At 47.2% G+C, this 27,926-nt stretch overlaps 1 long non-coding RNA gene across 1 annotated transcript; it reads left to right on the forward strand.

The window, feature by feature from the left end:
* Positions 1 to 1,090: 1,090 nt before the first annotated feature.
* LOC142777186 (uncharacterized) lies at positions 1,091 to 23,768 on the forward strand. The gene is made up of 8 exons (XR_012887966.1): positions 1,091 to 1,253; positions 4,315 to 4,483; positions 7,543 to 7,711; positions 10,774 to 10,942; positions 14,003 to 14,171; positions 17,235 to 17,403; positions 20,466 to 20,634; positions 23,694 to 23,768. It is a non-coding gene; the product is annotated as an uncharacterized LOC142777186 (long non-coding RNA).
* The last annotated feature ends 4,158 nt before the right edge of the window (positions 23,769 to 27,926 follow it).

Raw genomic sequence — 27,926 nt, forward strand, 5'->3', positions numbered from 1 at the left:
CAAACATTGTGGCAGCACAAAAGCGACCTCCATAGATCCTGTCTCTTCCTACTTAGCGACGGTTGTTTACTAAAAACCTGTAACCCATTGGTCGAGGCTTCGCTTTGTCTCTACCTTGCATAGTCTCGGTTAATGCTTGACCATACTGTGTGCAATCCGTGCCGGGTCGGAAGCTTGAATCCTCGGGTGACCCTGGCAACGTGGCGGGCTTGCTGTCTATGCGGGGTTTACTTAGCGCTGTTCAAGCACACACGCATGCAACTCGGTGAGCAAAAGGTGGCGCAATAATTACTAATTGGTCAGCGGCACCACCTGTTTGACTACGCCTTCATTAGCTTTGAGAAAGCAGGTCACTCAGATTGGCGGGAACTCTCGTAAGCACCCCGGACACACCGCTATTTTACGTTGCAGAATGAAGGTTCGTTCACTGGTACCAGTGGTAGAGCCAATTTAGTCGCAATAGGATTGGTCACAAATTGCCGCTTTGGTCATAGTGACTGGTTAGGCGCAGTCATTCGCTACGTCATTTCACTGGCTACTCGCTGCGAACTTAGGAGTTGCCACGCACACCATGTCTTTGGTTTGATTCCTGAACAAGGCGTCCACATTTCGATGAATGCAAGAGGGCACCGGGTGCATAAAAAAAAAAAACGGTTTTCAGACTGGAGCTCTTCCACCAAGGTGACCTGAACAACAGTCCTTTCGGAGCTAACACCAGTTAGATAAACGATGCGTTTACCGTAGACAGCGCTCATAGCACCCAGCCTCCAAACGTATTGGTCGACATAATGTGCCTGAACCGCGGCCGAGGGAATAGAACTAGGGAAAATGAAAAGTGCACGAAAGAAGTCGTCACATGTGCTCATCCATGGTGTCGTGTATAGGATACCGCTTTTGTCTAGCACAACGTGCGTACTTCCAGTCCAATTCACTCATTGCGTCAAGGTAAATCAATGTATATTTCTCGCACTGGCGCTCTTTATAAGTTTCAAGAAGTCTCGTCTCCCATATATAACCTAATGCATTATCAAATGGGAAGCTCACTTTCGCCTGCGTTGTTCTCAGTTTTTTTTTTCTTTTGCAGGAGAACTACACTTCTCCACCCTTGCTACGAAGACAGTGACGCCAACACGATCCTGAAGAAGCCACTCCTCAGAACTCCGCCATTTAAGTTACCAGCCGTTTGGTAGCGTGTGTTACTCAGCTAGCGGCTGCTTCTGCGCTGAGCTGATAGACGAGCGGAGGAGACGACAGTGAGTAAAGGCAAGGTTTATGTACAGCACAGAAATAGACGCGTTACAAATTCCGCACTGGGGCCGAGAGCTTAGGGACTCGAAGAGCCGAGATGTCTTCTCTCACACACTGTTACGAGGCGCAGCGCCGACGAGGTTGCGATGGGTGCCACGAAACACGCCTCTGCCTCTGAAAGTTGAAACACGCCTCTGAAAGTTGTTCTGAGATCAGAACTCGGGCCATGCGCAGTTGTCCGCCACCGCAGCCGCCGGTGAAACCACACCACGTGAAATTAGAAAAAAAAATATCACCAATGCCATAATGGGGCTCGAAATCTCGCCCGCTGGGTGCCATCCCAGTATACTACCATGGAGCTACACCGGTACTTGTGACATGCTGGCAAACTTTCCTTGGGCAGATTTGTTGCCGAGAAAGACATCGCGTTAATGCGATTTATAAAGCGTTTCAAAACAGCGAAATAACAACCAGTCGTCGAAGAATGCGAATAGCGTAACGAGTTGGCCGTCCGATGCTACAGCCCATTACAAAAGCTTGTTTTTGTTCCCCTAATAACTGTGGCGCATACCTACTTCACACATGATTCTTCATCGTCGTCACCCACTGCATGTACAGTTGGCACAAAATTCCGTGTTTAGCGGATACCACGCTTCTACGAAGAATGACAAAAAATAGCATAGCAAATGCCGGCCTACTACCAAAAAAATTAATATTAATGCCCTCTTGGGTATCAAGCAAGTGTGGTTGCAGTAGTTACCCAATGAGTGTTTTGAAAAGGCTCTGAAAGGCCGCTCTTCTTGCTTTCGCTATGACTGTGCAGCGCCTTCCACGCAGGCCGTGTTTTTTTTTCTTGACACAATGAAGACAAGTTGTCCCAAAAATTTTCTGAATATTAGTCACCTGACCCTTCGCGGAGCTCCCTCTGTGGTAGGTAGATTCCAACCATTCCAGGATCATCATCACAACCATCATGCTCCACGTGCACGCGCCGAGAAATCCTCGCGTCACGAACCTTACTGTCACGTGGTGAACCTTTGCGGCTAGTCAGAGAATCCCCGTTTCTTTGTTTTACCCCAGCGTCAACGCATCCCTCAGGTTCTCTTCTCCAGCACTGCTCTACGACGAGAAAGAGCGTTTCAACGTTTCAAGGTCAGCGTCCGTTATTCCTGTGAGCTGAACTCTGTCTTAGTCTTCGGTACCCCTTATTTCTAGGCTCGGGGGACGTAGTCTTGTTCTGAGCGGTTACAGTTCCATATTCCAGCTCACTCAGAATCTGCATAAACAGTGAAAGAGTACCGACCACAGGACAGTGGCTTAGTTATTATCGGGATTATTCAGTGCATGCGGAAATTTTCATTGTGCGATGCTCCGGACCCCTCTTAATACTCATTGTGTTTCTCATTGATATGCGGGAGACACTTCATTTTCTCTTACTTTTTATCTGTTTTCTCGCAATGTTTATTAATGTACTCACATCTGTCAAGTCGAGAACGAACGCTACAGCTAGAGGACCATGCACCTAAAAATCTAGTGGCAAACATTCACATGTGTTTCAACTGGCGTGGCAAATTGTTGTCTATTTTCAGTCACACCCTCCCCCACCAAATGTTGTACGTTTGAAATTTTTAAATCGCTACCTTGATCTGGTGTCACTGAACGGCTTCATATCGAAACAACAAATGACTACTTCGATTGTGGAATTCTGTTAACTTTATACGGCGTGATGCATCCAAAGCATAGAACGCAGAAATTTTGAGGTTGCATCGCTGGCCGCTTTCTGTGTTGACTTTTCCCTTAGTATTGAATTTTCTGGCATTTCCTCAGGTCTCTTGGTCACGGTAACACTGATTTCTGGCAGTTTCCGAAGCTTAACCGACACACTAGGTTGACTATAAACTACCAAACTGCAAATCATTATCTTGCACGTCTTAACGTAACACTTAATACTTCAAATTTCATTCACTTGTTTGTGATATTCTACAAACATTGTGGCAGCACAAAAGCGACCTCCATAGATCCTGTCTCTTCCTACTTAGCGACGGTTGTTTACTAAAAACCTGTAACCCATTGGTCGAGGCTTCGCTTTGTCTCTACCTTGCATAGTCTCGGTTAATGCTTGACCATACTGTGTGCAATCCGTGCCGGGTCGGAAGCTTGAATCCTCGGGTGACCCTGGCAACGTGGCGGGCTTGCTGTCTATGCGGGGTTTACTTAGCGCTGTTCAAGCACACACGCATGCAACTCGGTGAGCAAAAGGTGGCGCAACAATTACTAATTGGTCAGCGGCACCACCTGTTTGACTACGCCTTCATTAGCTTTGAGAAAGCAGGTTACTCAGATTGGCGGGAACTCTGGTAAGCACCCCGGACACACCGCTATTTTACGTTGCAGAATGAAGGTTCGTTCACTGGTACCAGTGGTAGAGCTAATTTAGTCGCAATAGGATTGGTCACAAATTGCCGCTTTGGTCATAGTGACTGGTTAGGCGCAGTCATTCGCTACGTCATTTCACTGGCTACTCGCTGCGAACTTAGGAATTGCCACGCACACCATGTCTTTGGTTTGATTCCTGAACAAGGCGTCCACATTTCGATGAATGCAAGAGGGCACCGGGTGCATAAAAAAAAAAACGGTTTTCAGACTGGAGCTCTTCCACCAAGGTGACCTGAACAACAGTCCTTTCGGAGCTAACACCAGTTAGATAAACGATGCGTTTACCGTAGACAGCGCTCATAGCACCCAGCCTCCAAACGTATTGGTCGACATAATGTGCCTGAACTGCGGCCGAGGGAATAGAACTAGGGAAAATGAAAAGTTCACGAAAGAAGTCGTCACATGTGCTCATCCATGGTGTCGTGTATAGGATACCGCTTTTGTCTAGCACAACGTGCGTACTTCCAGTCCAATTCACTCATTGCGTCAAGGTAAATCAATGCATATTTCTCGCACTGGCGCTCTTTATAAGTTTCAAGAAGTCTCGTCTCCCATATATAACCTAATGCATTATCAAATGGGAAGCTCACTTTCGCCTGCGTTGTTCTCAGTTTTTTTTTTCTTTTGCAGGAGAACTACACTTCTCCACCCTTGCTACGAAGACAGTGACGCCAACACGATCCTGAAGAAGCCACTCCTCAGAACTCCGCCATTTAAGTTACCAGCCGTTTGGTAGCGTGTGTTACTCAGCTAGCGGCTGCTTCTGCGCTGAGCTGATAGACGAGCGGAGGAGACGACAGTGAGTAAAGGCAAGGTTTATGTACAGCACAGAAATAGACGCGTTACAAATTCCGCACTGGGGCCGAGAGCTTAGGGACTCGAAGAGCCGAGATGTCTTCTCTCACACACTGTTACGAGGCGCAGCGCCGACGAGGTTGCGATGGGTGCCACGAAACACGCCTCTGCCTCTGAAAGTTGAAACACGCCTCTGAAAGTTGTTCTGAGATCAGAACTCGGGCCATGCGCAGTTGTCCGCCACCGCAGCCGCCGGTGAAACCACACCACGTGAAATTAGAAAAAAAAATATCACCAATGCCACAATGGGGCTCGAAATCTCGCCCGCTGGGTGCCATCCCAGTATACTACCATGGAGCTACACCGGTACTTGTGACATGCTGGCAAACTTTCCTTGGGCAGATTTGTTGCCGAGAAAGACATCGCGTTAATGCGATTTATAAAGCGTTTCAAAACAGCGAAATAACAACCAGTCGTCGAAGAATGCGAATAGCGTAACGAGTTGGCCGTCCGATGCTACAGCCCATTACAAAAGCTTGTTTTTGTTCCCCTAATAACTGTGGCGCATACCTACTTCACACATGATTCTTCATCGTCGTCACCCACTGCATGTACAGTTGGCACAAAATTCCGTGTTTAGCGGATACCACGCTTCTACGAAGAATGACAAAAAATAGCATAGCAAATGCCGGCCTACTACCAAAAAAATTAATATTAATGCCCTCTTGGGTATCAAGCAAGTGTGGTTGCAGTAGTTACCCAATGAGTGTTTTGAAAAGGCTCTGAAAGGCCGCTCTTCTTGCTTTCGCTATGACTGTGCAGCGCCTTCCACGCAGGCCGTGTTTTTTTTTCTTGACACAATGAAGACAAGTTGTCCCAAAAATTTTCTGAATATTAGTCACCTGACCCTTCGCGGAGCTCCCTCTGTGGTAGGTAGATTCCAACCATTCCAGGATCATCATCACAACCATCATGCTCCACGTGCACGCGCCGAGAAATCCTCGCGTCACGAACCTTACTGTCACGTGGTGAACCTTTGCGGCTAGTCAGAGAATCCCCGTTTCTTTGTTTTACCCCAGCGTCAACGCATCCCTCAGGTTCTCTTCTCCAGCACTGCTCTACGACGAGAAAGAGCGTTTCAACGTTTCAAGGTCAGCGTCCGTTATTCCTGTGAGCTTAACTCTGTCTTAGTCTTCGGTACCCCTTATTTCTAGGCTCGGGGGACGTAGTCTTGTTCTGAGCGGTTACAGTTCCATATTCCAGCTCACTCAGAATCTGCATAAACAGTGAAAGAGTACCGACCACAGGACAGTGGCTTAGTTATTATCGGGATTATTCAGTGCATGCGGAAATTTTCATTGTGCGATGCTCCGGACCCCTCTTAATACTCATTGTGTTTCTCATTGATATGCGGGAGACACTTCATTTTCTCTTACTTTTTATCTGTTTTCTCGCAATGTTTATTAATGTACTCACATCTGTCAAGTCGAGAACGAAGGCTACAGCTAGAGGACCATGCACCTAAAAATCTAGTGGCAAACATTCACATGTGTTTCAACTGGCGTGGCAAATTGTTGTCTATTTTCAGTCACACCCTCCCCCACCAAATGTTGTACGTTTGAAATTTTGACATCTCTACCTTGATCTGGTGTCACTGAACGGCTTTATATCGAAACAACAAATGACTACTTCGATTGTGGAATTCTGTTAACTTTATACGGCGTGATGCATCCAAAGCATAGAACGCAGAAATTTTGAGGTTGCATCGCTGGCCGCTTTAGTGTTGACTTTTCCCTTAGTATTGAATTTTGTGGCATTTCCTCAGGTCTCTTGGTCACGGTAACACTGATTTCTGGCAGTTTCCGAAGCTTAACCAACACACTAGGTTGACTATAAACTACCAAACTGCAAATCATTATCTTGCACGCCTTAACGTAACACTTAATACTTCAAATTTCATTCACTTGTTTGTGATATTCTACAAACATTGTGGCAGCACAAAAGCGACCTCCATAGATCCTGTCTCTTCCTACTTAGCGACGGTTGTTTACTAAAAACCTGTAACCCATTGGTCGAGGCTTCGCTTTGTCTCTACCTTGCATAGTCTCGGTTAATGCTTGACCATACTGTGTGCAATCTGTGCCGGGTCGGAAGCTTGAATCCTCGGGTGACCCTGGCAACGTGGCGGGCTTGCTGTCTATGCGGGGTTTACTTAGCGCTGTTCAAGCACACACGCATGCAACTCGGTGAGCAAAAGGTGGCGCAACAATTACTAATTGGTCAGCGGCACCACCTGTTTGACTACGCCTTCATTAGCTTTGAGAAAGCAGGTCACTCAGATTGGCGGGAACTCTGGTAAGCACCCCGGACACACCGCTATTTTACGTTGCAGAATGAAGGTTCGTTCACTGGTACCAGTGGTAGAGCCAATTTAGTCGCAATAGGATTGGTCACAAATTGCCGCTTTGGTCATAGTGACTGGTTCGGCGCAGTCATTCGCTACGTCATTTCACTGGCTACTCGCTGCGATCTTAGGAGTTGCCACGCACACCATGTCTTTGGTTTGATTCCTGAACAAGGCGTCCACATTTCGATGAATGCAACAGGGCAGCGGGTGCATAAAAAAAAAAACGGTTTTCAGACTGGAGCTCTTCCACCAAGGTGACCTGAACAACAGTCCTTTCGGAGCTAACACCAGTTAGATAAACGATGCGTTTACCGTAGACAGCGCTCATAGCACCCAGCCTCCAAACGTATTGGTCGACATAATGTGCCTGAACCGCGGCCGAGGGAATAGAACTAGGGAAAATGAAAAGTGCACGAAAGAAGTCGTCACATGTGCTCATCCATGGTGTCGTGTATAGGATACCGCTTTTGTCTAGCACAACGTGCGTACTTCCAGTCCAATTCACTCATTGCGTCAAGGTAAATCAATGCATATTTCTCGCACTGGCGCTCTTTATAAGTTTCAAGAAGTCTCGTCTCCCATATATAACCTAATGCATTATCAAATGGGAAGCTCACTTTCGCCTGCGTTGTTCTCAGTTTTTTTTTCTTTTGCAGGAGAACTACACTTCTCCACCCTTGCTACGAAGACAGTGACGCCAACACGATCCTGAAGGAGCCACTCCTCAGAACTCCGCCATTTAAGTTACCAGCCGTTTGGTAGCGTGTGTTACTCAGCTAGCGGCTGCTTCTGCGCTGAGCTGATAGACGAGCGGAGGAGACGACAGTGAGTAAAGGCAAGGTTTATGTACAGCACAGAAATAGACGCGTTACAAATTCCGCACTGGGGCCGAGAGCTTAGGGACTCGAAGAGCCGAGATGTCTTCTCTTACACACTGTTACGAGGCGCAGCGCCGACGAGGTTGCGATGGGTGCCACGAAACACGCCTCTGCCTCTGAAAGTTGAAACACGCCTCTGAAAGTTGTTCTGAGATCAGAACTCGGGCCATGCGCAGTTGTCCGCCACCGCAGCCGCCGGTGAAACCACACCACGTGAAATTAGAAAAAAAAATATCACCAATGCCACAATGGGGCTCGAAATCTCGCCCGCTGGGTGCCATCCCAGTATACTACCATGGAGCTACACCGGTACTTGTGACATGCTGGCAAACTTTCCTTGGGCAGATTTGTTGCCGAGAAAGACATCGCGTTAATGCGATTTATAAAGCGTTTCAAAACAGCGAAATAACAACCAGTCGTCGAAGAATGCGAATAGCGTAACGAGTTGGCCGTCCGATGCTACAGCCCATTACAAAAGCTTGTTTTTGTTCCCCTAATAACTGTGGCGCATACCTACTTCACACATGATTCTTCATCGTCGTCACCCACTGCATGTACAGTTGGCACAAAATTCCGTGTTTAGCGGATACCACGCTTCTACGAAGAATGACAAAAAATAGCATAGCAAATGCCGGCCTACTACCAAAAAAATTAATATTAATGCCCTCTTGGGTATCAAGCAAGTGTGGTTGCAGTAGTTACCCAATGAGTGTTTTGAAAAGGCTCTGAAAGGCCGCTCTTCTTGCTTTCGCTATGACTGTGCAGCGCCTTCCACGCAGGCCGTGTTTTTTTTTCTTGACACAATGAAGACAAGTTGTCCCAAAAATTTTCTGAATATTAGTCACCTGACCCTTCGCGGAGCTCCCTCTGTGGTAGGTAGATTCCAACCATTCCAGGATCATCATCACAACCATCATGCTCCACGTGCACGCGCCGAGAAATCCTCGCGTCACGAACCTTACTGTCACGTGGTGAACCTTTGCGGCTAGTCAGAGAATCCCCGTTTCTTTGTTTTACCCCAGCGTCAACGCATCCCTCAGGTTCTCTTCTCCAGCACTGCTCTACGACGAGAAAGAGCGTTTCAACGTTTCAAGGTCAGCGTCCGTTATTCCTGTGAGCTTAACTCTGTCTTAGTCTTCGGTACCCCTTATTTCTAGGCTCGGGGGACGTAGTCTTGTTCTGAGCGGTTACAGTTCCATATTCCAGCTCACTCAGAATCTGCATAAACAGTGAAAGAGTACCGACCACAGGACAGTGGCTTAGTTATTATCGGGATTATTCAGTGCATGCGGAAATTTTCATTGTGCGATGCTCCGGACCCCTCTTAATACTCATTGTGTTTCTCATTGATATGCGGGAGACACTTCATTTTCTCTTACTTTTTATCTGTTTTCTCGCAATGTTTATTAATGTACTCACATCTGTCAAGTCGAGAACGAACGCTACAGCTAGAGGACCATGCACCTAAAAATCTAGTGGCAAACATTCACATGTGTTTCAACTGGCGTGGCAAATTGTTGTCTATTTTCAGTCACACCCTCCACCACCAAATGTTGTACGTTTGAAATTTTTAAATCGCTACCTTGATCTGGTGTCACTGAACGGCTTCATATCGAAACAACAAATGACTACTTCGATTGTGGAATTCTGTTAACTTTATACGGCGTGATGCATCCAAAGCATAGAACGCAGAAATTTTGAGGTTGCATCGCTGGCCGCTTTCTGTGTTGACTTTTCCCTTAGTATTGAATTTTCTGGCATTTCCTCAGGACTCTTGGTCACGGTAACACTGATTTCTGGCAGTTTCCGAAGCTTAACCAACACACTAGGTTGACTATAAACTACCAAACTGCAAATCATTATCTTGCACGTCTTAACGTAACACTTAATACTTCAAATTTCATTCACTTGTTTGTGATATTCTACAAACATTATGGCAGCACAAAAGCGACCTCCATAGATCCTGTCTCTTCCTACTTAGCGACGGTTGTTTACTAAAAACCTGTAACCCATTGGTCGAGGCTTCGCTTTGTCTCTACCTTGCATAGTCTCGGTTAATGCTTGACCATACTGTGTGCAATCCGTGCCGGGTCGGAAGCTTGAATCCTCGGGTGACCCTGGCAACGTGGCGGGCTTGCTGTCTATGCGGGGTTTACTTAGCGCTGTTCAAGCACACACGCATGCAACTCGGTGAGCAAAAGGTGGCGCAATAATTACTAATTGGTCAGCGGCACCACCTGTTTGACTACGCCTTCATTAGCTTTGAGAAAGCAGGTCACTCAGATTGGCGGGAACTCTCGTAAGCACCCCGGACACACCGCTATTTTACGTTGCAGAATGAAGGTTCGTTCACTGGTACCAGTGGTAGAGCCAATTTAGTCGCAATAGGATTGGTCACAAATTGCCGCTTTGGTCATAGTGACTGGTTAGGCGCAGTCATTCGCTACGTCATTTCACTGGCTACTCGCTGCGAACTTAGGAGTTGCCACGCACACCATGTCTTTGGTTTGATTCCTGAACAAGGCGTCCACATTTCGATGAATGCAAGAGGGCACCGGGTGCATAAAAAAAAAAAACGGTTTTCAGACTGGAGCTCTTCCACCAAGGTGACCTGAACAACAGTCCTTTCGGAGCTAACACCAGTTAGATAAACGATGCGTTTACCGTAGACAGCGCTCATAGCACCCAGCCTCCAAACGTATTGGTCGACATAATGTGCCTGAACCGCGGCCGAGGGAATAGAACTAGGGAAAATGAAAAGTGCACGAAAGAAGTCGTCACATGTGCTCATCCATGGTGTCGTGTATAGGATACCGCTTTTGTCTAGCACAACGTGCGTACTTCCAGTCCAATTCACTCATTGCGTCAAGGTAAATCAATGTATATTTCTCGCACTGGCGCTCTTTATAAGTTTCAAGAAGTCTCGTCTCCCATATATAACCTAATGCATTATCAAATGGGAAGCTCACTTTCGCCTGCGTTGTTCTCAGTTTTTTTTTTCTTTTGCAGGAGAACTACACTTCTCCACCCTTGCTACGAAGACAGTGACGCCAACACGATCCTGAAGAAGCCACTCCTCAGAACTCCGCCATTTAAGTTACCAGCCGTTTGGTAGCGTGTGTTACTCAGCTAGCGGCTGCTTCTGCGCTGAGCTGATAGACGAGCGGAGGAGACGACAGTGAGTAAAGGCAAGGTTTATGTACAGCACAGAAATAGACGCGTTACAAATTCCGCACTGGGGCCGAGAGGTTAGGGACTCGAAGAGCCGAGATGTCTTCTCTCACACACTGTTACGAGGCGCAGCGCCGACGAGGTTGCGATGGGTGCCACGAAACACGCCTCTGCCTCTGAAAGTTGAAACACGCCTCTGAAAGTTGTTCTGAGATCAGAACTCGGGCCATGCGCAGTTGTCCGCCACCGCAGCCGCCGGTGAAACCACACCACGTGAAATTAGAAAAAAAAAATATCACCAATGCCACAATGGGGCTCGAAATCTCGCCCGCTGGGTGCCATCCCAGTATACTACCATGGAGCTACACCGGTACTTGTGACATGCTGGCAAACTTTCCTTGGGCAGATTTGTTGCCGAGAAAGACATCGCGTTAATGCGATTTATAAAGCGTTTCAAAACAGCGAAATAACAACCAGTCGTCGAAGAATGCGAATAGCGTAACGAGTTGGCCGTCCGATGCTACAGCCCATTACAAAAGCTTGTTTTTGTTCCCCTAATAACTGTGGCGCATACCTACTTCACACATGATTCTTCATCGTCGTCACCCACTGCATGTACAGTTGGCACAAAATTCCGTGTTTAGCGGATACCACGCTTCTACGAAGAATGACAAAAAATAGCATAGCAAATGCCGGCCTACTACCAAAAAAATTAATATTAATGCCCTCTTGGGTATCAAGCAAGTGTGGTTGCAGTAGTTACCCAATGAGTGTTTTGAAAAGGCTCTGAAAGGCCGCTCTTCTTGCTTTCGCTATGACTGTGCAGCGCCTTCCACGCAGGCCGTGTTTTTTTTTCTTGACACAATGAAGACAAGTTGTCCCAAAAATTTTCTGAATATTAGTCACCTGACCCTTCGCGGAGCTCCCTCTGTGGTAGGTAGATTCCAACCATTCCAGGATCATCATCACAACCATCATGCTCCACGTGCACGCGCCGAGAAATCCTCGCGTCACGAACCTTACTGTCACGTGGTGAACCTTTGCGGCTAGTCAGAGAATCCCCGTTTCTTTTTTTTACCCCAGCGTCAACGCATCCCTCAGGTTCTCTTCTCCAGCACTGCTCTACGACGAGAAAGAGCGTTTCAACGTTTCAAGGTCAGCGTCCGTTATTCCTGTGAGCTGAACTCTGTCTTAGTCTTCGGTACCCCTTATTTCTAGGCTCGGGGGACGTAGTCTTGTTCTGAGCGGTTACAGTTCCATATTCCAGCTCACTCAGAATCTGCATAAACAGTGAAAGAGTACCGACCACAGGACAGTGGCTTAGTTATTATCGGGATTATTCAGTGCATGCGGAAATTTTCATTGTGCGATGCTCCGGACCCCTCTTAATACTCATTGTGTTTCTCATTGATATGCGGGAGACACTTCATTTTCTCTTACTTTTTATCTGTTTTCTCGCAATGTTTATTAATGTACTCACATCTGTCAAGTCGAGAACGAACGCTACAGCTAGAGGACCATGCACCTAAAAATCTAGTGGCAAACATTCACATGTGTTTCAACTGGCGTGGCAAATTGTTGTCTATTTTCAGTCACACCCTCCCCCACCAAATGTTGTACGTTTGAAATTTTTAAATCGCTACCTTGATCTGGTGTCACTGAACGGCTTCATATCGAAACAACAAATGACTACTTCGATTGTGGAATTCTGTTAACTTTATACGGCGTGATGCATCCAAAGCATAGAACGCAGAAATTTTGAGGTTGCATCGCTGGCCGCTTTCTGTGTTGACTTTTCCCTTAGTATTGAATTTTCTGGCATTTCCTCAGGTCTCTTGGTCACGGTAACACTGATTTCTGGCAGTTTCCGAAGCTTAACCGACACACTAGGTTGACTATAAACTACCAAACTGCAAATCATTATCTTGCACGTCTTAACGTAACACTTAATACTTCAAATTTCATTCACTTGTTTGTGATATTCTACAAACATTGTGGCAGCACAAAAGCGACCTCCATAGATCCTGTCTCTTCCTACTTAGCGACGGTTGTTTACTAAAAACCTGTAACCCATTGGTCGAGGCTTCGCTTTGTCTCTACCTTGCATAGTCTCGGTTAATGCTTGACCATACTGTGTGCAATCTGTGCCGGGTCGGAAGCTTGAATCCTCGGGTGACCCTGGCAACGTGGCGGGCTTGCTGTCTATGCGGGGTTTACTTAGCGCTGTTCAAGCACACACGCATGCAACTCGGTGAGCAAAAGGTGGCGCAACAATTACTAATTGGTCAGCGGCACCACCTGTTTGACTACGCCTTCATTAGCTTTGAGAAAGCAGGTCACTCAGATTGGCGGGAACTCTGGTAAGCACCCCGGACACACCGCTATTTTACGTTGCAGAATGAAGGTTCGTTCACTGGTACCAGTGGTAGAGCCAATTTAGTCGCAATAGGATTGGTCACAAATTGCCGCTTTGGTCATAGTGACTGGTTCGGCGCAGTCATTCGCTACGTCATTTCACTGGCTACTCGCTGCGATCTTAGGAGTTGCCACGCACACCATGTCTTTGGTTTGATTCCTGAACAAGGCGTCCACATTTCGATGAATGCAACAGGGCAGCGGGTGCATAAAAAAAAAACGGTTTTCAGACTGGAGCTCTTCCACCAAGGTGACCTGAACAACAGTCCTTTCGGAGCTAACACCAGTTAGATAAACGATGCGTTTACCGTAGACAGCGCTCATAGCACCCAGCCTCCAAACGTATTGGTCGACATAATGTGCCTGAACCGCGGCCGAGGGAATAGAACTAGGGAAAATGAAAAGTGCACGAAAGAAGTCGTCACATGTGCTCATCCATGGTGTCGTGTATAGGATACCGCTTTTGTCTAGCACAACGTGCGTACTTCCAGTCCAATTCACTCATTGCGTCAAGGTAAATCAATGCATATTTCTCGCACTGGCGCTCTTTATAAGTTTCAAGAAGTCTCGTCTCCCATATATAACCTAATGCATTATCAAATGGGAAGCTCACTTTCGCCTGCGTTGTTCTCAGTTTTTTTTTCTTTTGCAGGAGAACTACACTTCTCCACCCTTGCTACGAAGACAGTGACGCCAACACGATCCTGAAGGAGCCACTCCTCAGAACTCCGCCATTTAAGTTACCAGCCGTTTGGTAGCGTGTGTTACTCAGCTAGCGGCTGCTTCTGCGCTGAGCTGATAGACGAGCGGAGGAGACGACAGTGAGTAAAGGCAAGGTTTATGTACAGCACAGAAATAGACGCGTTACAAATTCCGCACTGGGGCCGAGAGCTTAGGGACTCGAAGAGCCGAGATGTCTTCTCTTACACACTGTTACGAGGCGCAGCGCCGACGAGGTTGCGATGGGTGCCACGAAACACGCCTCTGCCTCTGAAAGTTGAAACACGCCTCTGAAAGTTGTTCTGAGATCAGAACTCGGGCCATGCGCAGTTGTCCGCCACCGCAGCCGCCGGTGAAACCACACCACGTGAAATTAGAAAAAAAAATATCACCAATGCCACAATGGGGCTCGAAATCTCGCCCGCTGGGTGCCATCCCAGTATACTACCATGGAGCTACACCGGTACTTGTGACATGCTGGCAAACTTTCCTTGGGCAGATTTGTTGCCGAGAAAGACATCGCGTTAATGCGATTTATAAAGCGTTTCAAAACAGCGAAATAACAACCAGTCGTCGAAGAATGCGAATAGCGTAACGAGTTGGCCGTCCGATGCTACAGCCCATTACAAAAGCTTGTTTTTGTTCCCCTAATAACTGTGGCGCATACCTACTTCACACATGATTCTTCATCGTCGTCACCCACTGCATGTACAGTTGGCACAAAATTCCGTGTTTAGCGGATACCACGCTTCTACGAAGAATGACAAAAAATAGCATAGCAAATGCCGGCCTACTACCAAAAAAATTAATATTAATGCCCTCTTGGGTATCAAGCAAGTGTGGTTGCAGTAGTTACCCAATGAGTGTTTTGAAAAGGCTCTGAAAGGCCGCTCTTCTTGCTTTCGCTATGACTGTGCAGCGCCTTCCACGCAGGCCGTGTTTTTTTTTCTTGACACAATGAAGACAAGTTGTCCCAAAAATTTTCTGAATATTAGTCACCTGACCCTTCGCGGAGCTCCCTCTGTGGTAGGTAGATTCCAACCATTCCAGGATCATCATCACAACCATCATGCTCCACGTGCACGCGCCGAGAAATCCTCGCGTCACGAACCTTACTGTCACGTGGTGAACCTTTGCGGCTAGTCAGAGAATCCCCGTTTCTTTGTTTTACCCCAGCGTCAACGCATCCCTCAGGTTCTCTTCTCCAGCACTGCTCTACGACGAGAAAGAGCGTTTCAACGTTTCAAGGTCAGCGTCCGTTATTCCTGTGAGCTTAACTCTGTCTTAGTCTTCGGTACCCCTTATTTCTAGGCTCGGGGGACGTAGTCTTGTTCTGAGCGGTTACAGTTCCATATTCCAGCTCACTCAGAATCTGCATAAACAGTGAAAGAGTACCGACCACAGGACAGTGGCTTAGTTATTATCGGGATTATTCAGTGCATGCGGAAATTTTCATTGTGCGATGCTCCGGACCCCTCTTAATACTCATTGTGTTTCTCATTGATATGCGGGAGACACTTCATTTTCTCTTACTTTTTATCTGTTTTCTCGCAATGTTTATTAATGTACTCACATCTGTCAAGTCGAGAACGAACGCTACAGCTAGAGGACCATGCACCTAAAAATCTAGTGGCAAACATTCACATGTGTTTCAACTGGCGTGGCAAATTGTTGTCTATTTTCAGTCACACCCTCCACCACCAAATGTTGTACGTTCGAAATTTTTAAATCGCTACCTTGATCTGGTGTCACTGAACGGCTTCATATCGAAACAACAAATGACTACTTCGATTGTGGAATTCTGTTAACTTTATACGGCGTGATGCATCCAAAGCATAGAACGCAGAAATTTTGAGGTTGCATCGCTGGCCGCTTTCTGTGTTGACTTTTCCCTTAGTATTGAATTTTCTGGCATTTCCTCAGGTCTCTTGGTCACGGTAACACTGATTTCTGGCAGTTTCCGAAGCTTAACCAACACACTAGGTTGACTATAAACTACCAAACTGCAAATCATTATCTTGCACGTCTTAACGTAACACTTAATACTTCAAATTTCATTCACTTGTTTGTGATATTCTACAAACATTATGGCAGCACAAAAGCGACCTCCATAGATCCTGTCTCTTCCTACTTAGCGACGGTTGTTTACTAAAAACCTGTAACCCATTGGTCGAGGCTTCGCTTTGTCTCTACCTTGCATAGTCTCGGTTAATGCTTGACCATACTGTGTGCAATCCGTGCCGGGTCGGAAGCTTGAATCCTCGGGTGACCCTGGCAACGTGGCGGGCTTGCTGTCTATGCGGGGTTTACTTAGCGCTGTTCAAGCACACACGCATGCAACTCGGTGAGCAAAAGGTGGCGCAATAATTACTAATTGGTCAGCGGCACCACCTGTTTGACTACGCCTTCATTAGCTTTGAGAAAGCAGGTCACTCAGATTGGCGGGAACTCTCGTAAGCACCCCGGACACACCGCTATTTTACGTTGCAGAATGAAGGTTCGTTCACTGGTACCAGTGGTAGAGCCAATTTAGTCGCAATAGGATTGGTCACAAATTGCCGCTTTGGTCATAGTGACTGGTTAGGCGCAGTCATTCGCTACGTCATTTCACTGGCTACTCGCTGCGAACTTAGGAGTTGCCACGCACACCATGTCTTTGGTTTGATTCCTGAACAAGGCGTCCACATTTCGATGAATGCAAGAGGGCACCGGGTGCATAAAAAAAAAAAAACGGTTTTCAGACTGGAGCTCTTCCACCAAGGTGACCTGAACAACAGTCCTTTCGGAGCTAACACCAGTTAGATAAACGATGCGTTTACCGTAGACAGCGCTCATAGCACCCAGCCTCCAAACGTATTGGTCGACATAATGTGCCTGAACCGCGGCCGAGGGAATAGAACTAGGGAAAATGAAAAGTGCACGAAAGAAGTCGTCACATGTGCTCATCCATGGTGTCGTGTATAGGATACCGCTTTTGTCTAGCACAACGTGCGTACTTCCAGTCCAATTCACTCATTGCGTCAAGGTAAATCAATGTATATTTCTCGCACTGGCGCTCTTTATAAGTTTCAAGAAGTCTCGTCTCCCATATATAACCTAATGCATTATCAAATGGGAAGCTCACTTTCGCCTGCGTTGTTCTCAGTTTTTTTTTTCTTTTGCAGGAGAACTACACTTCTCCACCCTTGCTACGAAGACAGTGACGCCAACACGATCCTGAAGAAGCCACTCCTCAGAACTCCGCCATTTAAGTTACCAGCCGTTTGGTAGCGTGTGTTACTCAGCTAGCGGCTGCTTCTGCGCTGAGCTGATAGACGAGCGGAGGAGACGACAGTGAGTAAAGGCAAGGTTTATGTACAGCACAGAAATAGACGCGTTACAAATTCCGCACTGGGGCCGAGAGGTTAGGGACTCGAAGAGCCGAGATGTCTTCTCTCACACACTGTTACGAGGCGCAGCGCCGACGAGGTTGCGATGGGTGCCACGAAACACGCCTCTGCCTCTGAAAGTTGAAACACGCCTCTGAAAGTTGTTCTGAGATCAGAACTCGGGCCATGCGCAGTTGTCCGCCACCGCAGCCGCCGGTGAAACCACACCACGTGAAATTAGAAAAAAAAAATATCACCAATGCCACAATGGGGCTCGAAATCTCGCCCGCTGGGTGCCATCCCAGTATACTACCATGGAGCTACACCGGTACTTGTGACATGCTGGCAAACTTTCCTTGGGCAGATTTGTTGCCGAGAAAGACATCGCGTTAATGCGATTTATAAAGCGTTTCAAAACAGCGAAATAACAACCAGTCGTCGAAGAATGCGAATAGCGTAACGAGTTGGCCGTCCGATGCTACAGCCCATTACAAAAGCTTGTTTTTGTTCCCCTAATAACTGTGGCGCATACCTACTTCACACATGATTCTTCATCGTCGTCACCCACTGCATGTACAGTTGGCACAAAATTCCGTGTTTAGCGGATACCACGCTTCTACGAAGAATGACAAAAAATAGCATAGCAAATGCCGGCCTACTACCAAAAAAATTAATATTAATGCCCTCTTGGGTATCAAGCAAGTGTGGTTGCAGTAGTTACCCAATGAGTGTTTTGAAAAGGCTCTGAAAGGCCGCTCTTCTTGCTTTCGCTATGACTGTGCAGCGCCTTCCACGCAGGCCGTGTTTTTTTTTCTTGACACAATGAAGACAAGTTGTCCCAAAAATTTTCTGAATATTAGTCACCTGACCCTTCGCGGAGCTCCCTCTGTGGTAGGTAGATTCCAACCATTCCAGGATCATCATCACAACCATCATGCTCCACGTGCACGCGCCGAGAAATCCTCGCGTCACGAACCTTACTGTCACGTGGTGAACCTTTGCGGCTAGTCAGAGAATCCCCGTTTCTTTTTTTTACCCCAGCGTCAACGCATCCCTCAGGTTCTCTTCTCCAGCACTGCTCTACGACGAGAAAGAGCGTTTCAACGTTTCAAGGTCAGCGTCCGTTATTCCTGTGAGCTGAACTCTGTCTTAGTCTTCGGTACCCCTTATTTCTAGGCTCGGGGGACGTAGTCTTGTTCTGAGCGGTTACAGTTCCATATTCCAGCTCACTCAGAATCTGCATAAACAGTGAAAGAGTACCGACCACAGGACAGTGGCTTAGTTATTATCGGGATTATTCAGTGCATGCGGAAATTTTCATTGTGCGATGCTCCGGACCCCTCTTAATACTCATTGTGTTTCTCATTGATATGCGGGAGACACTTCATTTTCTCTTACTTTTTATCTGTTTTCTCGCAATGTTTATTAATGTACTCACATCTGTCAAGTCGAGAACGAACGCTACAGCTAGAGGACCATGCACCTAAAAATCTAGTGGCAAACATTCACATGTGTTTCAACTGGCGTGGCAAATTGTTGTCTATTTTCAGTCACACCCTCCCCCACCAAATGTTGTACGTTTGAAATTTTTAAATCGCTACCTTGATCTGGTGTCACTGAACGGCTTCATATCGAAACAACAAATGACTACTTCGATTGTGGAATTCTGTTAACTTTATACGGCGTGATGCATCCAAAGCATAGAACGCAGAAATTTTGAGGTTGCATCGCTGGCCGCTTTCTGTGTTGACTTTTCCCTTAGTATTGAATTTTCTGGCATTTCCTCAGGTCTCTTGGTCACGGTAACACTGATTTCTGGCAGTTTCCGAAGCTTAACCGACACACTAGGTTGACTATAAACTACCAAACTGCAAATCATTATCTTGCACGTCTTAACGTAACACTTAATACTTCAAATTTCATTCACTTGTTTGTGATATTCTACAAACATTGTGGCAGCACAAAAGCGACCTCCATAGATCCTGTCTCTTCCTACTTAGCGACGGTTGTTTACTAAAAACCTGTAACCCATTGGTCGAGGCTTCGCTTTGTCTCTACCTTGCATAGTCTCGGTTAATGCTTGACCATACTGTGTGCAATCCGTGCCGGGTCGGAAGCTTGAATCCTCGGGTGACCCTGGCAACGTGGCGGGCTTGCTGTCTATGCGGGGTTTACTTAGCGCTGTTCAAGCACACACGCATGCAACTCGGTGAGCAAAAGGTGGCGCAACAATTACTAATTGGTCAGCGGCACCACCTGTTTGACTACGCCTTCATTAGCTTTGAGAAAGCAGGTCACTCAGATTGGCGGGAACTCTGGTAAGCACCCCGGACACACCGCTATTTTACGTTGCAGAATGAAGGTTCGTTCACTGGTACCAGTGGTAGAGCCAATTTAGTCGCAATAGGATTGGTCACAAATTGCCGCTTTGGTCATAGTGACTGGTTAGGCGCAGTCATTCGCAACGTCATTTCACTGGCTACTCGCTGCGAACTTAGGAGTTGCCACGCACACCATGTCTTTGGTTTGATTCCTGAACAAGGCGTCCACATTTCGATGAATGCAAGAGGGCACCGGGTGCATAAAAAAAAAAACGGTTTTCAGACTGGAGCTCTTCCACCAAGGTGACCTGAACAACAGTCCTTTCGGAGCTAACACCAGTTAGATAAACGATGCGTTTACCGTAGACAGCGCTCATAGCACCCAGCCTCCAAACGTATTGGTCGACATAATGTGCCTGAACCGCGGCCGAGGGAATAGAACTAGGGAAAATGAAAAGTTCACGAAAGAAGTCGTCACATGTGCTCATCCATGGTGTCGTGTATAGGATACCGCTTTTGTCTAGCACAACGTGCGTACTTCCAGTCCAATTCACTCATTGCGTCAAGGTAAATCAATGCATATTTCTCGCACTGGCGCTCTTTATAAGTTTCAAGAAGTCTCGTCTCCCATATATAACCTAATGCATTATCAAATGGGAAGCTCACTTTCGCCTGCGTTGTTCTCAGTTTTTTTTTTCTTTTGCAGGAGAACTACACTTCTCCACCCTTGCTACGAAGACAGTGACGCCAACACGATCCTGAAGAAGCCACTCCTCAGAACTCCGCCATTTAAGTTACCAGCCGTTTGGTAGCGTGTGTTACTCAGCTAGCGGCTGCTTCTGCGCTGAGCTGATAGACGAGCGGAGGAGACGACAGTGAGTAAAGGCAAGGTTTATGTACAGCACAGAAATAGACGCGTTACAAATTCCGCACTGGGGCCGAGAGCTTAGGGACTCGAAGAGCCGAGATGTCTTCTCTCACACACTGTTACGAGGCGCAGCGCCGACGAGGTTGCGATGGGTGCCACGAAACACGCCTCTGCCTCTGAAAGTTGAAACACGCCTCTGAAAGTTGTTCTGAGATCAGAACTCGGGCCATGCGCAGTTGTCCGCCACCGCAGCCGCCGGTGAAACCACACCACGTGAAATTAGAAAAAAAAATATCACCAATGCCACAATGGGGCTCGAAATCTCGCCCGCTGGGTGCCATCCCAGTATACTACCATGGAGCTACACCGGTACTTGTGACATGCTGGCAAACTTTCCTTGGGCAGATTTGTTGCCGAGAAAGACATCGCGTTAATGCGATTTATAAAGCGTTTCAAAACAGCGAAATAACAACCAGTCGTCGAAGAATGCGAATAGCGTAACGAGTTGGCCGTCCGATGCTACAGCCCATTACAAAAGCTTGTTTTTGTTCCCCTAATAACTGTGGCGCATACCTACTTCACACATGATTCTTCATCGTCGTCACCCACTGCATGTACAGTTGGCACAAAATTCCGTGTTTAGCGGATACCACGCTTCTACGAAGAATGACAAAAATAGCATAGCAAATGCCGGCCTACTACCAAAAAAATTAATATTAATGCCCTCTTGGGTATCAAGCAAGTGTGGTTGCAGTAGTTACCCAATGAGTGTTTTGAAAAGGCTCTGAAAGGCCGCTCTTCTTGCTTTCGCTATGACTGTGCAGCGCCTTCCACGCAGGCCGTGTTTTTTTTTCTTGACACAATGAAGACAAGTTGTCCCAAAAATTTTCTGAATATTAGTCACCTGACCCTTCGCGGAGCTCCCTCTGTGGTAGGTAGATTCCAACCATTCCAGGATCATCATCACAACCATCATGCTCCACGTGCACGCGCCGAGAAATCCTCGCGTCACGAACCTTACTGTCACGTGGTGAACCTTTGCGGCTAGTCAGAGAATCCCCGTTTCTTTGTTTTACCCCAGCGTCAACGCATCCCTCAGGTTCTCTTCTCCAGCACTGCTCTACGACGAGAAAGAGCGTTTCAACGTTTCAAGGTCAGCGTCCGTTATTCCTGTGAGCTTAACTCTGTCTTAGTCTTCGGTACCCCTTATTTCTAGGCTCGGGGGACGTAGTCTTGTTCTGAGCGGTTACAGTTCCATATTCCAGCTCACTCAGAATCTGCATAAACAGTGAAAGAGTACCGACCACAGGACAGTGGCTTAGTTATTATCGGGATTATTCAGTGCATGCGGAAATTTTCATTGTGCGATGCTCCGGACCCCTCTTAATACTCATTGTGTTTCTCATTGATATGCGGGAGACACTTCATTTTCTCTTACTTTTTATCTGTTTTCTCGCAATGTTTATTAATGTACTCACATCTGTCAAGTCGAGAACGAACGCTACAGCTAGAGGACCATGCACCTAAAAATCTAGTGGCAAACATTCACATGTGTTTCAACTGGCGTGGCAAATTGTTGTCTATTTTCAGTCACACCCTCCCCCACCAAATGTTGTACGTTTGAAATTTTGACATCTCTACCTTGATCTGGTGTCACTGAACGGCTTTATATCGAAACAACAAATGACTACTTCGATTGTGGAATTCTGTTAACTTTATACGGCGTGATGCATCCAAAGCATAGAACGCAGAAATTTTGAGGTTGCATCGCTGGCCGCTTTAGTGTTGACTTTTCCCTTAGTATTGAATTTTGTGGCATTTCCTCAGGTCTCTTGGTCACGGTAACACTGATTTCTGGCAGTTTCCGAAGCTTAACCAACACACTAGGTTGACTATAAACTACCAAACTGCAAATCATTATCTTGCACGCCTTAACGTAACACTTAATACTTCAAATTTCATTCACTTGTTTGTGATATTCTACAAACATTGTGGCAGCACAAAAGCGACCTCCATAGATCCTGTCTCTTCCTACTTAGCGACGGTTGTTTACTAAAAACCTGTAACCCATTGGTCGAGGCTTCGCTTTGTCTCTACCTTGCATAGTCTCGGTTAATGCTTGACCATACTGTGTGCAATCTGTGCCGGGTCGGAAGCTTGAATCCTCGGGTGACCCTGGCAACGTGGCGGGCTTGCTGTCTATGCGGGGTTTACTTAGCGCTGTTCAAGCACACACGCATGCAACTCGGTGAGCAAAAGGTGGCGCAACAATTACTAATTGGTCAGCGGCACCACCTGTTTGACTACGCCTTCATTAGCTTTGAGAAAGCAGGTCACTCAGATTGGCGGGAACTCTGGTAAGCACCCCGGACACACCGCTATTTTACGTTGCAGAATGAAGGTTCGTTCACTGGTACCAGTGGTAGAGCCAATTTAGTCGCAATAGGATTGGTCACAAATTGCCGCTTTGGTCATAGTGACTGGTTCGGCGCAGTCATTCGCTACGTCATTTCACTGGCTACTCACTGCGATCTTAGGAGTTGGCACGCACACCATGTCTTTGGTTTGATTCCTGAACAAGGCGTCCACATTTCGATGAATGCAACAGGGCAGCGGGTGCATAAAAAAAAAACGGTTTTCAGACTGGAGCTCTTCCACCAAGGTGACCTGAACAACAGTCCTTTCGGAGCTAACACCAGTTAGATAAACGATGCGTTTACCGTAGACAGCGCTCATAGCACCCAGCCTCCAAACGTATTGGTCGACATAATGTGCCTGAACCGCGGCCGAGGGAATAGAACTAGGGAAAATGAAAAGTGCACGAAAGAAGTCGTCACATGTGCTCATCCATGGTGTCGTGTATAGGATACCGCTTTTGTCTAGCACAACGTGCGTACTTCCAGTCCAATTCACTCATTGCGTCAAGGTAAATCAATGCATATTTCTCGCACTGGCGCTCTTTATAAGTTTCAAGAAGTCTCGTCTCCCATATATAACCTAATGCATTATCAAATGGGAAGCTCACTTTCGCCTGCGTTGTTCTCAGTTTTTTTTTTTCTTTTGCAGGAGAACTACACTTCTCCACCCTTGCTACGAAGACAGTGACGCCAACACGATCCTGAAGGAGCCACTCCTCAGAACTCCGCCATTTAAGTTACCAGCCGTTTGGTAGCGTGTGTTACTCAGCTAGCGGCTGCTTCTGCGCTGAGCTGATAGACGAGTGGAGGAGACGACAGTGAGTAAAGGCAAGGTTTATGTACAGCACAGAAATAGACGCGTTACAAATTCCGCACTGGGGCCGAGAGCTTAGGGACTCGAAGAGCCGAGATGTCTTCTCTCACACACTGTTACGAGGCGCAGCGCCGACGAGGTTGCGATGGGTGCCACGAAACACGCCTCTGCCTCTGAAAGTTGAAACACGCCTCTGAAAGTTGTTCTGAGATCAGAACTCGGGCCATGCGCAGTTGTCCGCCACCGCAGCCGCCGCTGAAACCACACCACGTGAAATTAGAAAAAAAATATCACCAATGCCACAATGGGGCTCGAAATCTCGCCCGCTGGGTGCCATCCCAGTATACTACCATGGAGCTACACCGGTACTTGTGACATGCTGGCAAACTTTCCTTGGGCAGATTTGTTGCCGAGAAAGACATCGCGTTAATGCGATTTATAAAGCGTTTCAAAACAGCGAAATAGCAACCAGTCGTCGAAGAATGCGAATAGCGTAACGAGTTGGCCGTCCGATGCTACAGCCCATTACAAAAGCTTGTTTTTGTTCCCCTAATAACTGTGGCGCATACCTACTTCACACATGATTCTTCATCGTCGTCACCCACTGCATGTACAGTTGGCACAAAATTCCGTGTTTAGCGGATACCACGCTTCTACGAAGAATGACAAAAAATAGCATAGCAAATGCCGGCCTACTACCAAAAAAATTAATATTAATGCCCTCTTGGGTATCAAGCAAGTGTGGTTGCAGTAGTTACCCAATGAGTGTTTTGAAAAGGCTCTGAAAGGCCGCTCTTCTTGCTTTCGCTATGACTGTGCAGCGCCTTCCACGCAGGCCGTGTTTTTTTTTCTTGACACAATGAAGACAAGTTGTCCCAAAAATTTTCTGAATATTAGTCACCTGACCCTTCGCGGAGCTCCCTCTGTGGTAGGTAGATTCCAACCATTCCAGGATCATCATCACAACCATCATGCTCCACGTGCACGCGCCGAGAAATCCTCGCGTCACGAACCTTACTGTCACGTGGTGAACCTTTGCGGCTAGTCAGAGAATCCCCGTTTCTTTGTTTTACCCCAGCGTCAACGCATCCCTCAGGTTCTCTTCTCCAGCACTGCTCTACGACGAGAAAGAGCGTTTCAACGTTTCAAGGTCAGCGTCCGTTATTCCTGTGAGCTTAACTCTGTCTTAGTCTTCGGTACCCCTTATTTCTAGGCTCGGGGGACGTAGTCTTGTTCTGAGCGGTTACAGTTCCATATTCCAGCTCACTCACAATCTGCATAAACAGTGAAAGAGTACCGACCACAGGACAGTGGCTTAGTTATTATCGGGATTATTCAGTGCATGCGGAAATTTTCATTGTGCGATGCTCCGGACCCCTCTTAATACTCATTGTGTTTCTCATTGATATGCGGGAGACACTTCATTTTCTCTTACTTTTTATCTGTTTTCTCGCAATGTTTATTAATGTACTCACATCTGTCAAGTCGAGAACGAACGCTACAGCTAGAGGACCATGCACCTAAAAATCTAGTGGCAAACATTCACATGTGTTTCAACTGGCGTGGCAAATTGTTGTCTATTTTCAGTCACACCCTCCCCCACCAAATGTTGTACGTTTGAAATTTTGACATCTCTACCTTGATCTGGTGTCACTGAACGGCTTTATATCGAAACAACAAATGACTACTTCGATTGTGGAATTCTGTTAACTTTATACGGCGTGATGCATCCAAAGCATAGAACGCAGAAATTTTGAGGTTGCATCGCTGGCCGCTTTCTGTGTTGACTTTTCCCTTAGTATTGAATTTTGTGGCATTTCCTCAGATCTCTTGGTCACGGTAACACTGATTTCTGGCAGTTTCCGAAGGTTAACCAACACACTAGGTTGACTATAAACTACCAAACTGCAAATCATTATCTTGCACGCCTTAACGTAACACTTAATACTTCAAATTTCATTCACTTGTTTGTGATATTCTACAAACATTGTGGCAGCACAAAAGCGACCTCCATAGATCCTGTCTCTTCCTACTTAGCGACGGTTGTTTACTAAAAACCTGTAACCCATTGGTCGAGGCTTCGCTTTGTCTCTACCTTGCATAGTCTCGGTTAATGCTTGACCATACTGTGTGCAATCTGTGCCGGGTCGGAAGCTTGAATCCTCGGGTGACCCTGGCAACGTGGCGGGCTTGCTGTCTATGCGGGGTTTACTTAGCGCTGTTCAAGCACACACGCATGCAACTCGGTGAGCAAAAGGTGGCGCAACAATTACTAATTGGTCAGCGGCACCACCTGTTTGACTACGCCTTCATTAGCTTTGAGAAAGCAGGTCACTCAGATTGGCGGGAACTCTGGTAAGCACCCCGGACACACCGCTATTTTACGTTGCAGAATGAAGGTTCGTTCACTGGTACCAGTGGTAGAGCCAATTTAGTCGCAATAGGATTGGTCACAAATTGCCGCTTTGGTCATAGTGACTGGTTCGGCGCAGTCATTCGCTACGTCATTTCACTGGCTACTCGCTGCGATCTTAGGAGTTGCCACGCACACCATGTCTTTGGTTTGATTCCTGAACAAGGCGTCCACATTTCGATGAATGCAACAGGGCAGCGGGTGCATAAAAAAAAAACGGTTTTCAGACTGGAGCTCTTCCACCAAGGTGACCTGAACAACAGTCCTTTCGGAGCTAACACCAGTTAGATAAACGATGCGTTTACCGTAGACAGCGCTCATAGCACCCAGCCTCCAAACGTATTGGTCGACATAATGTGCCTGAACCGCGGCCGAGGGAATAGAACTAGGGAAAATGAAAAGTGCACGAAAGAAGTCGTCACATGTGCTCATCCATGGTGTCGTGTATAGGATACCGCTTTTGTCTAGCACAACGTGCGTACTTCCAGTCCAATTCACTCATTGCGTCAAGGTAAATCAATGCATATTTCTCGCACTGGCGCTCTTTATAAGTTTCAAGAAGTCTCGTCTCCCATATATAACCTAATGCATTATCAAATGGGAAGCTCACTTTCGCCTGCGTTGTTCTCAGTTTTTTTTTCTTTTGCAGGAGAACTACACTTCTCCACCCTTGCTACGAAGACAGTGACGCCAACACGATCCTGAAGGAGCCACTCCTCAGAACTCCGCCATTTAAGTTACCAGCCGTTTGGTAGCGTGTGTTACTCAGCTAGCGGCTGCTTCTGCGCTGAGCTGATAGACGAGCGGAGGAGACGACAGTGAGTAAAGGCAAGGTTTATGTACAGCACAGAAATAGACGCGTTAGAAATTCCGCACTGGGGCCGAGAGCTTAGGGACTCGAAGAGCCGAGATGTCTTCTCTCACACACTGTTACGAGGCGCAGCGCCGACGAGGTTGCGATGGGTGCCACGAAACACGCCTCTGCCAAGGACACTGGGCGCGCCGACTCCGAAGGGGCTCGAACCGAGGAGAGGCTTCTCTGACGCATAAGCCAGGTGCTCGCGACGCCCGGCAGGGTTTTTTTATAGGCACCGGGTGGATTCTTTGAGTAACCAAATGTCCAACCAGAAGCGCCGCCAGCCGTGATGTCAGAATCCTCCAATGGGGCCCACCGCTGCGCTTGGTTGCATTAAAGACGAGGGATGTTCCCCCGCATTGCGGAAGACTGCCAGACTGGAAGGCACCGATAGCTTCAAGGGGCTCACGGGCTGAGGGATCTCGCGGTGCGTTGCGGGACTGACCGGCGCCGCCGCTTGATGACGTCGTTGAGTTAGTTGCGTCAGGTGGGCTCGATAGACGGAATGCCTTTTTCAGAGGCATTGAGTGCGCTCGTTTTTTTCGGGCTGCTCCGTCCTCCGTCCCCCCGTGGCGCACTTCCGGTTGGCGCTCGTTTTTCTCGGGTTGGACGTTCTGGCGACTTGCGGGGAGCCTGAGGCTTGCCAGACGCTTCCAGGACAATTTAGTCGTGGAAGATTTCTGGAAGGTTTTGGGCAGGTTTCGGGCTAGCAGACGCCGAAAAGGTACGATGCGCGCTCGGTGCCACATTTGTGAGGACTCGATGGATTGTAATGTGAACGCTTTAGCACTGCGCTTTC

This window comes from Rhipicephalus microplus, chromosome X (assembly GCF_043290135.1).
Source record: "Rhipicephalus microplus isolate Deutch F79 chromosome X, USDA_Rmic, whole genome shotgun sequence".
Lineage (NCBI taxonomy): Eukaryota > Metazoa > Arthropoda > Arachnida > Ixodida > Ixodidae > Rhipicephalus > Rhipicephalus microplus.